This window comes from Xenia sp. Carnegie-2017, unplaced genomic scaffold (genome assembly GCF_021976095.1).
Source record: "Xenia sp. Carnegie-2017 unplaced genomic scaffold, XeniaSp_v1 HiC_scaffold_16, whole genome shotgun sequence".
Lineage (NCBI taxonomy): Eukaryota > Metazoa > Cnidaria > Anthozoa > Malacalcyonacea > Xeniidae > Xenia > Xenia sp. Carnegie-2017.
The window spans coordinates 8,456,573-8,473,456 of record NW_025813469.1 but is presented as its reverse complement, the minus strand read 5'-3'; the positions used below and the strand labels follow the sequence as shown (position 1 = coordinate 8,473,456).

Sequence of the window (16,884 nt, the reverse complement as noted above, 5' to 3'; positions counted from 1 at the left end):
TCTTTTGAGAGATTTTCAGAAGGAGTTCTATCGACTATCTTGCCATCCTGGGGAACAATCAATTTTGGGCAGCTTCAGAGAATGAGTAATTTTTTTGGCTTTACTCTTCAACAAGAAGGACACTGAATATATCGTGCTGGATAAACAACTCTTAGTGCACTATTATCTCGATTTACACCGCTAAACAATCAAAAATTTCGTAGTAAGTTCAGAACTTTGTGCTTCTCAGTCCAGGAAACATTGTCCGGTAGCTCTCATCAAGGAGTACTTCAAACAAGCAGCACACTTACGAGGCTCTCAAAATAGAATTTTTTTTAGTTACTAGAAACCCATGATGACGTTTCTACATATACTGTCTGCCAATAATAACTCATAGATGCATCTATATATGCTGCTCACAGCACAGCAGCCACAACATTTAGTCCAGTCATTATAAAGTTTAATCCTCCATAACTTTCAACAGAAGGTGTTTCAACGTTATTTACCTCGGAAAATGATCTGAAGCAACATATTAAAAGTCCTATTAATTCCTATTTTTGGAAAAGTTCCAAAGTTGTCTTTTTTGTACGTAGAGAATTCAAGCAACATTGCTATCAGAAATGCCTTTTTATGGCTAATATTTCCCCATTTTACAATTCAATTCTGGGCATTTTTATTGATAAAAAGGCTTTCGGTTAAAAATAATTGAGGAGGATGCGCGTATTATATCACTATACATTAATTGAAGTTTTGATATTTGAAATCTATATATATTTTTATCTTAAATTGTTATTTAATGAATTAAAATTCTATTGTAAAAATATAAAATACAAACGTAATAGGCAATATTTTAAAGTTCAAAGCTCGTCATTGTTGTCGCTTGTTTAGTGAGATGCATCATCAGACAAATTGGCCCAGCTTGAGCATTTACAGTGTCCACAAACAACTGAACATTGTAATCCATGCTTTCGGACCGAGCATTTGAGTGTATCACATCCACTTTTGCAGGTACAGCGTATGATCTGTAAAAGGCTGTTGGCTGCTGCTGGAAGATTAGTCATTAGTGGAATCAGTGTAGTTGTCTCGTAGCTTCCAACCCCATTCTTCAGCATCAATTTTGTTTTCTTACCAAAGCTGAACTTGACCAAACACGTGGTAGCTGTGATATTTTTTAGCTGCAGACGTCAGAGAAAGGTTTTTCGACTTGATTTTTCTTTCTTATGAGCTAGATTTTCTTGGTAACGTATGTATCGCAGGTTGTCTATACTCTGTCCTACGTTTCTATTGTACAGTATGACAAGTGCATGAAAATGTCAAAGCAATCAAATTCAACGTAGAAAATAAAAACAATATAGGTCAGTGTCATCTCCAACAAGTATGGGAGATTTTGATTTAGCAGACTCAATTGTTGTTTTATCAATTAGTAAATCAGGGTTACCATTTGCATGATGTGTCTTGCAACCTTCTTCTCTTAGATAGCAACTTCAAGAAATATCTGCTTGTTCTTTTGATTTGATAGGAAGAGATCTATTTTCAGACTAATCTTCATTTCTTCAGTTAAAGCATTGGAGCAGTCTTTCCTAATGACCTTCTCATCTGCGTCATCTGCTTAGTAGATGTGCTGTCTATACCCGTCAATTACAATAAACGCATTTCCATAGTTTTTGCTACGTAATGACAATATGAAAGACATACTCTCTGTATGTTATAGACCTTGGAGATGGCCAAGGTATTCTGTGCAAAAGTGCTCCCCTGTCTAAAACATAGTGCCAGTCCTTTTCACTACCTGGGCTTTCGACTTAGGTTTCATGAGAAAGTCTAGACCAAATGACATCAGCCAAAACAGGCTTGTTAGATTAAAATAAGATCAAAGAAGAATAAAAAAAGGAAGAAGGATACGTACACAGTTCGTGGCGAAAGAGTGATAGGAGATCAACTTGTACCTGCATATCACATATATTTACAGCAGATTTTGTTGCCAAAGTTACAGCATGTAATTTCTTTAGAACTGGTACTCAAAAAGCGACCCATCCTTCATTAAAGAAAGAATCGTTTCTCTTACAGTCTTTGCTATTGTCCATTGACTCCAATTATGATATTTAATTCTTAATTGTGGGTCTCAAGAAAATGCTTTGTGCCCTTAAAGGCAGTAAAGACTTTCAGAGTATTCTTTTCTCTCTCTCTCTTTTCTTGCATGACTAACATCTTTATCCTGTTCACCAGAACTATAGTTTATAACTGTGTATTCTAGCCTTAACCGAATCACTTCAGCATTGGCAGGCCTCGCCAGAAGCCACGTAAGCCGTTAATTCTTGGTCATACCTCACCCCTTTGTTAAAACACTGCTGGTCTTTAAGTTACCCATCAACACTTGTTCGATGATAAGGAATGTGGGGAAACCTCCCCAGTATCTATTACTTCGTCTGACAACATGGAGCCCTGAATTAAAGCTTCCGTACACTTCTGGTTTATCTTGCTCTAGATAACTCATTGATTAAAGATCTAAACTTGCACATTTAACGTACAGATTGTGCCAGGCTGCAGCAAGAAAGGGTAGCATTTTGGTAATAACGTGTAAATGAAATTATTTTGTCTAGTGGTAGCTCAAAAAGAGAATATGCTTCTGATAAAATTTTGCAGCCAGTTCTTAAATTATAATTTAATGAAGATAAAACATGGCATCTAACTTTTAATGTTTATTACCAGCCGAAAATTTCTGTTTCACATTGCTTTTCATGCTCTGAGCAGGAAATTTCTGAATCAAACCTTGCATTAATCAATTTACTTTTAATACTCATTGCGTTGTTACTAAGAAGCCAAGAAACCTTTTCAAAAATAATTTACACGCAAACCAGTATTGCTTGATTTAAAACTGAATTTGCATCTATACCTGTTGTCTCTTCATATGGTATGTTGCCCAATATTTGAATATTTGAAACATTTTGTTTCATGTACATAGCGGAAACTAGCGCTGTTTACGTCTGGAAAATCAACATTTGACAGGCACTCCCGAAATTATACGTTTCAACAAAAAATCTTGTTAAACCAGGAGAAACGTAGAATGAAGAAAGCGTTTAAATATTTTTAATGATGTATTGTACATGTAATGTTTTGATGTCTTGTGCGTTATAGTGCATTTTGCAAGAGGATTAACTGCGACACTTGTGTGACAAAACACATCGTTTCTTATCCAATATTTTAACCTCAAAAACAACTTAATTTATATATTTCACATATATCATAAATTCAAACAAACTACATCCAAAATACATTATCGTTTCTTTCAATTTGATTTGTTTCAATAAGCGTCGTAAGTCTTTTTCGCCATTTCTTTGAGCATGCTTGTATTTTATTTTTTCACAACAGCACAGAAAATCCCAAGTTTTAGCATGTTCCGAAAGTTGGATTTCTTGGGACTTTTCATAGATGGGCAGATATAGGATTTTAAATACATTAGGCAAATTTTATGACGTCAGACATATGACGTCATGAAACAGACGTCATATCATATAAAAATGATAAAGTAAGGCACATTATTTATGCAGGTTTACACTGTCCGGCTGACCTCAGTGGCTTATCTGAATATATGTAAAAACATGCTAGAATAATAAACACTAGAGCTAACCTGATATCCAATACTTCCATTTACAAATAAATTATACAGTAAGCCGATATAAATATCCCATAACATGAATGCCTTTTTCAAAACGAAAAGACGTTTTGTAAAAATCAAATGTGGTTTCTTACACTATTCCATGAAATTATAAAACTTACCAGGACCACATAAACATTGCTCTCCAATAATCATTATCTAATGTTAAATTATGTAGTATTGAATAAAATAGAAAACTATATAGAGCTATATATAATTTTTGATTAGATTTAGTGCAATGCATCAAATTATGAAAATTTATTTTCATTGGTGTTCATGTTTTTAAATTATTTTTTAAGATGCTCTTCTCCTTCCTATTTGATAACTGAGGTTGGTACATACTTTAGGTTTCAATGAAAGTTACACATTTTACTAATAAAACAGCTAGAGGAGTTTTTCTCGACCACTTTTTTTATATCAGCTGTCCAGCATGCAATGTCATTATATATAAGTTTGAATGCTCGAATAAAATAGGTTAATGAGATGCCATCTGTCAAAAAATCTTTGATTGTCGCTTGGAACACCAATTTATGAAAATTGCAGTAGAAAAATAATAAATAATATTTTTTTAAAAATGAGTTCTCTTTGATTTAATAAAAAAATTCAAACTTGCCTTTCAAACTTTTCTGGATAAGCATTCTTTAATTGTCTGTCTGCTTGCATTAAGACGTTGATGTAAATATAGTCAAGATTTTGCCACTCTTTCATCTCGTTGCCAAAGTCGTCATGTATTTCAAAGATTTCGTCAGTTTTGAAAGTGTTTTTAATTTCTTCCAATTGTTTTCCAAATTCTTCTTTTTTTCCTTTCAAAGGATTTGCACAGTAATCTTTTGGGAGCGGTACAAAATTCAGGTAAACTGTAGAAAATTTTTCCTCTTTTTCAAAAGAGTTATCAGTCCAAGCCTTATACGTCAAGTAACACAGCTCTAAAATTGTTAGAGTTATTACAATTAAATTGACAGATAAAACAGCTTTAATTAAGATTTCACTATTATCACCGTTGGGATTTACACAAATAATGGTAGAAATGGTATGATTTAAAAAGAAAATTTCTTTCATTGTTGGACGTCTTTTACAGGTGTAGTTAATGGGAAATTTGGCAGAGAAAAGTAATCCGACAAAGACAGACAGTATGATGAAGCGAACCACCAACTGAACGATGTACATGTAAAATGAAAAAAAATTAAATGCAACGTTATTAGATTGATGAATTTCTTTGCTGTATTCTGCATGTAGAGGTTCACTTTGTTCATCACTGTTTTCTGTTGGTCTGTTATTATCATTATGTTCAATTCGACGCTTTACATAATATCCACAGGCAATACTCCAAATTAAGATAATGCCAAAATTCAAACACACCACAAGAAAAATAGCATACTTGAAAGTTAGTCCATCTTTGTATTGTATGAAACATCTTGATTCAATGTTTTTTAAGAGAGAGATTTCTTTGGTCTTTGATATAATCTCTTTATAACAATCAAATGAAGTATCACCATATAAATTTAATGAAATACCAGAAACGATAAAGCCAAATAAACCAAAGACAATAAGTATTATTCTTCCAAACCAGTTAAAACTGCTCCATGGTATGTGTTCAAGACACTTTTCCATTTGTATGCCTAAAAATTGTATTATATCGTCCCATTACTTTGAATTAAAAACAAGCGCTAGCATTGGCGTTCAGTTTCGTAGCCAGCTTGCAAATTTACTTCCGCTTTGAAAATTCTGAAAGATTACCATTGTTCGTTTATTTAGAAATCTACTGTTCTCACAGTCAGTGAACACTAAAATATTTGCATAGCGGAAGTAAAAAGTTGGGCTGGCTACGCTATTGCTGGGGTTACCCACAGCTCTAGGTACAAAGTGGCATTCGAAATTCCAGGATTGTATATACCTCATGAAATAATCTACTTCGTGTCTAAATGACTATCTTGCATTAATATTTACAGGAATTTTAGTAGACATATCTGATAGTCATAGCAATAAGTGGTGTTTTTTAATTAAATAAAATGTACAATTATGCCATTTCGCTGTCGCGTATAACCAGGTAGATCACTGGAGGAGGAAGGATATTCATGTATGTGTGCTCTACAATAATAAATTTTTTTACAAAGGTAGCTAACACTCTGCGTTGGCACAATAATCAATCCTACGTAACTGTAACTCAGGCTACTGTTATTGGGTTAAATATGGAAGAATTTGTTATTTGTTTATGTGATAACATGATTTCGAGTGTAATTAGGTATAAACATGCGCAAGTGAGTTTTTCAAAGACTGCCATGCTCTTAAACAATCAGAATTGAGAAATTTTTTCATGTATATTATTGCTGGAGGAAAAGGCATTAGAATTTTGCTCTTACCATATACATCCTATATGATTTTATTTATATTTGAAACAAATGAATGAAGAAGAATCCGTCACAAAAGCTCCATATGAAGTACTTTTATGTAAATTAATATTATGCATTTGACTTCAGTTTAGCTCAGCTTAGCTCCAATTAACATCTCTCAAAATAATAAGGCTCAATTCAGTAAATGGTTTTCTGTAATATTTTAGACCAGACTTAAATCACATCAATGATGTTAATTATATCAAAAGGGTATGAAAAATGGACGGTATTTTGTTCAACTCGTTTATTTAATCAATAGGTCGTGCATTAAATTTTCAAAACAGCTCACATAACGCAACACAGCAACAAATGAAGAACTAATTGTACAAACGGAAATTTTAATGTTTTCTAACCTTGGTTGTAGACCATTTGCTCTATACTTATACGCTTTTTTCGTACTAATTAAGCCGGTTTTCCACTTGCAAATTTTTGCAAGAAAAGCGATAATTTTCGACTTAAAAAATTTCGTGCGACTGGGTATATTTGTTTTCTACGCGTAAAAATTAATTCACAAAATGGAAAAAATCAATACAAAATGGCTGAATCAAACAGTAACTAGATTACTACTTTGGAATAACGTATTATAATTCTCATTGCTGCAAAGACGACCAGAACGACAAAGCAAACAGAACAATGGCTGTTTTAACGTCTACCATTTTAAAAACTGAGTACGGCAGACAAACGTGCATGCAAAAATCAAAAACCACTAAAAAATCTGATTGGCTAGCAAATTATTTTGGCTGCGAAAAATTAAAAATCATAAGAACTCAAAGTTTCGTCTAAGCGTGATGACGGCTTTGCCGTTTACGTTGCGTTTAGCAGTTCAGGTTTTAAGGGCAGGAGGCCCTTTTTGTTGTAGATAAAGTACCTCAAGCTTTTTTGTGTATTTCTATTACAACAAAGTGACTTTTGTGACGCAATGTAATTATTTTAAGTTAGTATCAATCATGAATATGCCTATTAAGCTATCAACAGAGTTTTAATAAAACAGGAAATAGAGCTCCTGACAATGCAAATTGTAAAATACAAATGCAAAGTATGTATTAAACCCGAAACAACAATCCTCATTGGAAAATGGAGCATTTTGGATTGCCGTCTGCCGTAAACGCTAAACTAAGACTCTCTATTTGCGCAATACACACAACAATAAGAAAAATACAAGGTTAAATAGTTGGAATGTTATTAAACAAAAAGAATGATAGCACAGCGCTATAACCAACAACTACAAACAATAACGACCTTATCTAACAACATTTGAGAAATTAAACCTTCCACTCCTCTTCCTTGTAAACCAGACAAGTCTACACAAAAGCAGAGAGTCTTATACGCTACAAGTCCCGGGCTTGTGACCGGTATAGCAGAGTTAAAAGGTGAAAGGTTTATCATAGATTAATCAACTGAATATTCCTGCTCATTTTTTGTTTGGAAGCATGTTAAACAGTTCATATGGACAAAGCTCGAATATCATATTAAATATCAGTAACATAATCCGTTGTTAATGTTAGACAATACATCATTGCCCTTCAGTGAAAGCATCCCGCTTATGATTATACTTATATATATTGGCAAGCGGGATGCTTGTAACAATCTATGTTTAACATCGATATTAGATTCTTTTCCAGTGGAAAGCGGGATGCTTTCACTGAAGGGCAATGATGTATTGTCTAACATTAACACCGGATTATGTTACTGATATTTAATATGGAATTCGAGCTTTGCCATATGAACTGTTTAGCATGCTTCCAAACAAAAAATGAGCAGGAATATTCAGTTGATTAATCTATGATAAACCTTTCACCTTTTAACTCTGCTATACCGGTCACAAGCCCGGGACTTGTAGCGTATGAGACTCTCTGCTTTTGAGTAGACTTGTCTGGTTTACATAGAAGAGGAGTGGAAGGTTTAATTTCTCAAATGTTGTTAGATAAGGTCGTTATTGTTTGTAGTTGTTGGTTATAGCGCTGTGCTATCATTCTTTTTGTTTAAGAAAAATACATTTATCATTTGAATATAATGCATAATTTGACACGAGTTACAAGGTATCGAAATTTAAGCATAATTGACAGAAGTGCAAGTCTTAAGGCTTGAAAGAGTGAGATGCCAACCTATAAAAGATGATGGAGAAACGCTTAGTCAGAGATATGGATATGAAACTCCGAGTGAGAATTTTATCTACGTAAAAATTAGATAGTTTGTTTAATTAGAATTCTGGGAGGTGCATTTAATGCATATGTTATATTTTTTGTTTTAATAAGCATCCACACGAATTTTTAAAAAATTTACCGAAGTAAAAACGAAAAAGTCTTCAATAAAGTCAGCGCGGACAGTCGTTTTTGTAAAAAAAATCCACTCGACATGAGCACATTATGCGCATCCAAATTTTCAATAGTTACCTTCTTCCTAACTGTATGTAGCCTCCTTAAAACATTTGGCAGCAAATTTTGTAAATAGAGCCAATGGAAACGAAAGATAATTGCAACATTACTAAAATTAGTAAAATTCTTGTATTAAGCGATACTTATCTATTGCAAATATAATCCGATTGACAAATACTAGATATAAAAAGATTAAAAGTACTATACTTTTAACTTGCTTTGTTTAAATACTTTACAAACCCTATCAAATTGAATAGGCGCAGAACTGTCCAAAAACCACTTTTTACTGACATAATTTAATAAAGCAAACACGCTAATTAAGCAAATGCTAACAAAAAATGCATTTGGCAGAGTTCAACATAAGAACAAAATGAAACAAAACACAATTGCAACATTATTAAAATCAGCAAATTTCCACATTCAGAAAATATATATTTAACAAGCAGTACAAGACTACAGCAATAATAAGTCGAATTGCTGACAATATTTCCATACTTTTAAAACGACTCAAATATGTATCCTATTTAGACTATAGTCTCATGATTTCTAACAAACAATTTAACATCCTTAACATACCAACACATCATCCCAAACATACCTTGTTTTGTTTTTGCTTAACAAATCGTTGTCATATTATACTTGTTATTTGTCAGAGATGCCTGAAATTTTGTATGTTGAAGGCTAGTACTATTATGTTCTAAGCTTTCAAAAACAATATTACTCGTTGAATTTGGATCATTGGTTCCCAAGATATCATGTTCGCAGCAAAGTTCATTTATTGGCTAATTAGTTGCCGCCATAATGGATAATTAGTGTAATCAGAGATTTTCTAAATTTTTTTTCCATTAGTTAATTTCCTTCATTAAAGTCGTTCAAATACTGATAGTTTCTTATAATCATCTTTAAAAATGAAAAAAATTGAATTTTTTGTATATGACTACCTTATATGAAGATACGATCTTCGCACTTTGCTAGACAATTTAAGCAATTGTCTCATGAACCAGAAAAATTCAGGTGACTCAACGGGAGTACAAATGGTTGGAACAAGTCTTATCCAGCTTGATAAAGACTCACATCCACCACATTTTGCAAGTTTGGTCAGGTCCTTGGTCACTTCTAAGATGAAATATAAAATATGTTTTAGATAAACACTTCAATTATTGATGCCATTATCGGTAGTAAATTGTATACAAGCTATATGTTAGATTTTTGCTTCATAAAGTACTGCTTCATTAACTAAAAAAATCACTACTTTTTGTCAAATGCCAATGGTCAAAGTAGTGGGTAATACTTGGACAATTTTCTCTCATATGTTTGGCAATTTGTGTATGTCTGTCAGTGATTAACATGGAGATTGGAAAATTGCGAGATTTAAGAAAATACATCGATCTTTTAAATCCCTCAAACTCAATACCAGTGCTATTTCCAACTTCATTTCTCTACAGAATAGCAAATAGGTAATTAATTTTAAAGAAGAAAATCACATAATTTAAAGAAATGTACCTGCACAAGAGAAAAACTAATGTTTTGAGATACTGTGCAACAGAATGTTGTATAAGCACAATAATTGGCACTATGTCCCATGAAATCGTGTCTTCCATCCCCAGCAATTGCAACATGCCATCACTTTCTCTATAAAGCTGTCTTGGCATTTTTTTCCAGTAGATCACCAATGCAGGATATAGTATTTCCTACACAAAACTTTAAAAAGACTTTAAAGCTTTCATTTGATTGTGGTAATTTCTTTACAACTTTCTTTTATCCCATCGGATAAATCTTACTTACACACTGGTGAGAGAAGTATGTACTCAATGAAATGCATGCCAATCCCATGTGCCGTGGAACTATGATCACCTTTGTGGCAGAGGTTCCAGCAGTCAAAATACCAAATGACAATAGCGAATTTCCAGCAGGAATGGAAGTCCCAGTCATGACTGGTTGACTATTCCATGTTGTGTCTGCTCCACATTTGTGATTGGAACAACCAACCCACTTTTTCCATTGAATCATTTTGCAATATCTCAACAAGAACATCATCTGATTTGAAAATTGGGCAGAATTTATAAAGTGCAAACAGTTGGGTGAAGAACACAATGAATTTTTTCTCTGTTCTTAGGTTGGTGTCTTTGTTGAGCACTCTACAAAAAAAAACTCAATTTATGAAATGCAATAGTCATCAAGGTAGTGACTGATTAAATAAGCTGTTTAACTTTCATTTATTCAACAATCACCACTATTTTAACATTGCCATGGTGATTGATACATTACAGTTCTCATCCAAAAATTGTTACCTTTTAAATGTTCTTGGCTGAGTTCTTAAATGACTCTGACTCAGAGTTAACATCCATGTCACTAGATGTGATTATCTCTTCTATCTCAGTCTCACAACTTTGCTCAGCACCAAGATCACTCTCTGAGTCTGAGTCACCACTAAGATCATTTGGGTCCAAAACCTCCTCAGCAGGACAGCTATCAAGATCAACCACTTTGCTACTAGTTGATGATTCTTCATTGCTGCTGTTGTTGTCATACTCATCTATGAAATAAGATACTTCAGTAATGCGCAGCTAAACAAGGCTGATTAAGTCTAGATAAGACTTAGTCTATTTCACGAAATGAGGATCTTGTAAATATATATTTAGAGACAAAATACAAAGGTCATTTGTTTACGAATGACAAACAACAATAACAGTTGGGTCCAGGCCCCTTATTAATCAACGATTATCCCATTATGCTGTATCCCCCCGTAGGTCTTTACTAGTATAGGAAAGCGTAATATAAAGTTGTTCTACGATATTTGTTCATCCGTTCAATTTTCTAACAGCCTTTTCTTGTTGAAATCGAGTAATCTTCGTAGAGCTAGTCTTTCTTGCTTGGCTTTGTGGTCGCTGGTTTAGGTTCACTGGCATCTTCAGGTATTTTGGTTGCGTTTGGTGAAGTTCCATCTGCGGTATGTGTGCTCGGTAGTGGTGCTGGCTCCGGGGTGTCAGTCTGTGTCGCCGGTCTTAGACATGGTAATGACGGTGTTTGTTTTCTGCTGGCTGTCATTTTGTTGGGAGTAAGGTTCTCCGTTGAGACTTTTGGTATCAGCAGCAGGTCCGTATCAATAGTATATTTGGGTAACTGCTCTTGTACAGGTGTGAATTGCCGGAGAAATTTTCTGTTTCTTAGTGTAATTCTGTTGGACCCGTCGACATTTTCGCGGTATTGATCGTGTTGAAGGACTTCAATGACTGTTCCAGTTTTGTCCCATTTCGTAGGGTACGGTCCTGTTTGGTTCTGTATTCTTACGTGATGTCCAATAGACAGAGGTGGTAATCTTCTTGTGTGTTCTGACCAACGTTCCGCCGCTCTCATGTGCCGGTTTCGTATAGCCTCCTCGCGAGCATTGAGTGTTTCCCTCCAGGTGACGTGTGGCCTATAAGGGCCGGGGAAAATTGGTATGAAATCCTTAAAGGGTCTACCGAAGACGCATTGGGCCGGTGATAATTTCGTGTCGGTATCAGGCGTGTTACGATATTGTAGAACAGCAATTTGTAAGGCGTTTGTGTTGAGGCTACCAGTGGGGCCGGTATTGTTCGTGATGAGGCGTTTCACAGTTTTAACGGCAACCTCGGCGCGGCAATTTGAGTGCGGGAATGCAACGGAGGCGAGGCGGTGGTGTCTCTCCATTGTTTGAGGAACTGCCGTGTTTTGACGGCGGTGAATTCTGGTCCGCCGTCAGTAGCGCATTCGTCTGGGATCCCAAAGGTGGTGAAGACGCGACGTAGGCAATCACATGTGCGCTTTGACGGGTGTTCTGCTACTACGTGAATAGACTGGTTAGTATGTATGTCTACTGACATTGTGTCTCCCAGGGTGGGGAAGCTGTTTGGGATGATTCCCAGGGCAGCGCATGTCTCACGACAAAGAAAGAGTTTATTTGAGTCACGAGTGACATATACAATTTGACGGCTCTCCAACACCCATCCGTCTTTGGATTGACCAGAGAATCTCACGATGGCTGCACCGATGATATCGTTGCCATTGTTGTTCGCAGCGTGCATGCGCATAGTGACTGGAAGCAGGTATTTCTGGCGTAGTCTTAGTTGTTTCATTATATGCATGCTAGCAAGGCAGCTCTGGCATCCAGTGTCCGCCATAGCATCCAATGTGACTGAGCGATGTCTTGTAAAATGCAGGGTGTACCCGAGGGCTGTGTAGTCCTCTGGGTGACACTTCGCATTTATATGGAGGAACGGTTGGGACTGTGACGGTTTTTTCACCCAACGGTCAGTCATGTCATTGCAAGTATGGTGGTCTAGCAGGATTCCGTTGTTGCAATGCTGATGGCTTTTTGTCATGCATAGGTTGTCAAACACTGCGTCCTCTTGGTCTCGGTTTGCGTTGTGTTTGGCATCCCGACGCTTAGTTTTGTCTTTGCTTCTGCACATGGAGGCGTTGTGGTTAGGGCGTCCGCAGCTATCGCATGTTTTGCTGTAGGCTGGGCATTCCTGTCGTCGGACATTGGGTGGGGCGTTTCTACCATGGGCATGTTTGCCACAGTAGGAACATGGTCCAGTTTTATTGGTTTGCACGACCTGGGTCATATTGTCTTGTTTGCCGCGGCGATATTGGCTTCTGGTAGCATCGATGCTTTGGCTATTGAGTAGGTGGGTGGCCAAACGTCTGCCGGCTTTTTGGCTTCTATGAACAGAAATGCCTCCTCCAGTGTCATATTTTGATTTTTATCGCTGAGCAAGTCTAGTTGGATGTCCCTGTCGGCGATTCCAACGGTTAATGCGTTGCGTAGGATATTGTCTGTGTAGTTGATTTCTGTTACGCAGTTGGGACAGTCAATCGTAAATTTGCATACGCTGGCTTGTCCACGAAGACGGGCACCGAAGCCGCGGATAGTTTCGTCACGGTCCTGGCGCATGTTGTGTAGTTTGATGCGGGCCACCATCGTGTTCTCCTCTCGTACAGCGAGTTCGCAGATTGCAGCCATGACGTCGTCGATGGGTTTGTTTGTTAAGGTTTCCGCCAGCGTTTCTGGTGAGGTCCTTACGAAGCGTTTCGTCACAGCATTCGAGTAATTGGATTACTTTGTCTTTGCCGGTTATTTTTTCTGGCTTCGACATAATCCTGCCAGCGCGTTTGGAAGTATGTCCACGCCTCACTGGACCCAGCAGCGGATATAGTTGGCCGTCTGACCTTTTCAATCTTCGCCGTCGCGTTGATGCCCGTGCGTGTGTTCGTTGCTTGGCTGTTATTGTGAACGTCGATCGAGTGGATTTGCAACAATACCGCTGCGAGTTGGTCCTCAGTTTCCTCTGTCTCGTAATCGCAGTCTGGATGGGGGCATTTGTACTTCGGCATTTCGTGCACACGTAAGGTTACGACCTGCCTCTGGTGGATGGGAAGTACTCCGAGTAATTCAACGACGCCAGAAAAATGGCGCCAAATATCAGCGATCGATAAGATGGTGGTGTTTACTGCAATTTTTTCATTATCTCGGGGTCAGAAGGGAGTGTTATTGACGCCTTTAGCGGTGCTGCTCTTTACTTTGGTTGTAGGGCTGCCTTCGGGTTGATAAATTTCGTAGATATGCTCCTGCCCCTTGGTCAAATAGGTTCCGTGTTGTTGCTGATGGCGTGTCGCGTTTCGAACTACTTATAGTGTTGGATTGTCCGATCTTTTCGTCTGTATTTCGCTCGTCTGCCGTTATAGGTAGTTTAATTGTTGTTTGTCATAGATAAGACTTAGTCTATTTCACGAAATGAGGATCTTGTAAAATATATATTGAGAGATAAAATACAAAGGTCATTCGATTACAAATGACAAACAACAATAACAGTTGGGCCCAGGCCCCTTATTAATCAACGATTATCCCATTATGCTCTAAAGTCCATATTTCTTAGTAATTAACTTTTAACTAAAATAATAATTTTCCAGTGGTGCATGCAAGCTTAGTTGGTAGTATTGTAGAAATTGAGGTTATTAAACATGGCTGATCCTACTGCGTTGGCAAATCTTCTATTGACCTAGAATCAGACATGAAATAAAATTAACAAGCACATTATCTTAAAAAACACTTACCCACAGCAATCATATCCATATTAGAACTGCTAACATAAGCTCTGCTACTCTAAAGCTTATGTTTTGCCCCAAGCCATAAGTTTCTGTAACGAAGTTTTTCATTTTCAACTTTTAAACAATTTTGGCATTGTAATTCACATTGCACAGCTACTTCCTAAATTAGAAACAACAGCAATACATATAAAAAACAATAATTTACGTTAACCTTTACAGCATTAGCGTAATAATCATATAAGTTTACCTTCTCTAATACAGGCTCATCACAAGTTGTTTCTTCTATTTGCTCTTGAGGTTCCCTACTTGTACTGGGTATATTTTCTGATTCAACCTTTCTATTATAATCAGACATCCACTTTCTTTTCATCTAAAATGGCATATATTTATGAAATATACTCTCACACAGATTCCAGGTAAAATGTAGATATGCATATGCATAATTTTTAACACACTCACCATTCTGAGATCTCTTGTTGTAAGTTCATTGTAATCTTTTCGAGAATAAATGCTCGGGTTAGCAACGATTCCGAATTTGTCTTGAATGAGTCGAGGTGAAAAATTACTTTCTGATTCAGAAAGCGAGCCGAATTGCCGAGAAAACGAATCTTTCGTGAAGTGTTCCGAGCAAACTGCGGAATTCTTTGGGGGGACCCACTTATCGCGAGTAGCTTTCACAAAGTTGGCACATCGCTTTCTCCTACGCTTAGCTTCGCTTCTTTCGTCGTTAAAAAATGGTATGCGATGAAGTGAAATGCCTTTCTCCGAACTGGCTACGTTAGAACAACCAAAAACTACACATCGATCTGGCATTTTTGTGTTTGTTTACATGCATAAACAGTGTAAGTTGTTTTGGTAGTCAGTCTGTGTTCCTTAAATGACGTCTCAAGTAAGTCCCATGCCACGGATTAGAGCTCTCGACATTTTTTACAAAACGTTGAAATTCTGGTTTTATTCGGATCTTTGCCGAAAGATAACTCAAAAACGAAAAAAGTTATTAAAATTCTATAAACGGCATTTGTATTATTTATCCAAAATCTATTTGAGAATAAAAAATTGAAAATAGTTGTATGTGCACTTTAAGAGTTTTCTTGATTATCTACATTTGCAAGGTGTGTTCTGATTACATTCTGATGTGTCATTGAGTTTAAATATAGATTATATAGGCACAGTATATAGAATATACAGAGAAGTCACTTGTGTTAAAATATCTGATGTCCTCACGAATGTTGTGACGAGCATATCGGCTGCCATAATCCAGCAAGATATTTAGAGCTATTCACTTGTGCCCAACCACTAATATGACCCAACTTCATTTCTTCTATTAAAATAATTTTGATTTCCATAATTTCGTAATAGCACAATTGAAATGATGCATTTAACGTAAACGACAACTTTTTTAAATTTTTTATTGCAGACATGTTTTGGCAAACTTATGCCATCTTCAGTGCGGTATAATGAATGAATACTTGAATAGAGTCAATATATAAAGAAATATGATACCAGACGTGTGTATAGACTTTGCAGTGACGTCACGCACTCTTTAGCAATTGTTGCTGGTGGAGCATCTGGAGGACAAGCACATGTGCACACTTTATTGTTAATATGACTAGTAACATAAAGTAAGCGCTTTCTAGGTAAAAAAAGGTTTTTCGCTTGGATATATAGAAAACATTCAGTGCAAGGATAGTAAAGCGCGTTAGAAAATGAAATTAGGACATTGCAATGGAGATGATCCGTAAGAAATACCAAAAAATTAATGGATCGACGATATCGATCTGTGGCCTGCTGTAAGCTACATTGATGTTGGCATGTATTTATTATTTTCGGTCAGTCTGTGCACGAAAGAGCAGTTAAAAAACCATAAGAGTCTTAATAGTTATCAAAATTTTGTGAATGGTTGGGTACGTGAAATGTTGGCGAAAAAATATGACGATCATTGCTTGCTTATTGCTAAGGTAAATGCTTCTCAGTTGTCACTAAAAACATTGCACATTGGCTGCACTCGTGCTCTAATGAGACTGAACGCGTTGTTTCTTTTTTTTTGACTACGCCAGGTTAATCACTCTTAAAGAATGTCGGAGAAGCCACTTACTCCTTGGGTTGGTTGCAAAAAGAATGGCAAAGTATTAACAGCGCACTGCGATGGTATGACAGAAATAGGTGAAAGCTGCTCTCACGTCGTTTCACTTCTGTGGGCTGTTGAAGCTGGTGCACGAAAACGAGATTCTTTATCTGTGACTGAAACGAAGGCATGCTGGGTCCTTCCAAGTGCTGTCAAGGCTGTGCCATACGCTAAAGTGAAGAATATAAAATTTAGTAAATTTAATAAGAAATGCGAAGGCGAAGAACAAAGAAATCTAGTTTCTGCCCATCATCGTCTGAATTGGATAAATATTTTAAAACTACTAGTTCT

At 36.4% G+C, this 16,884-nt stretch overlaps 1 long non-coding RNA gene across 1 annotated transcript; it reads right to left on the bottom strand.

The window, feature by feature from the left end:
- Positions 1-14,582: 14,582 nt before the first annotated feature.
- LOC124436275 lies at positions 14,583-14,765 on the bottom strand. The gene is made up of 2 exons (XR_006945280.1): positions 14,716-14,765; positions 14,583-14,628 (listed from the first exon to the last, which is right to left on the bottom strand). It is a non-coding gene; the product is annotated as an uncharacterized LOC124436275 (long non-coding RNA).
- Positions 14,766-16,884: the final 2,119 nt, after the last annotated feature.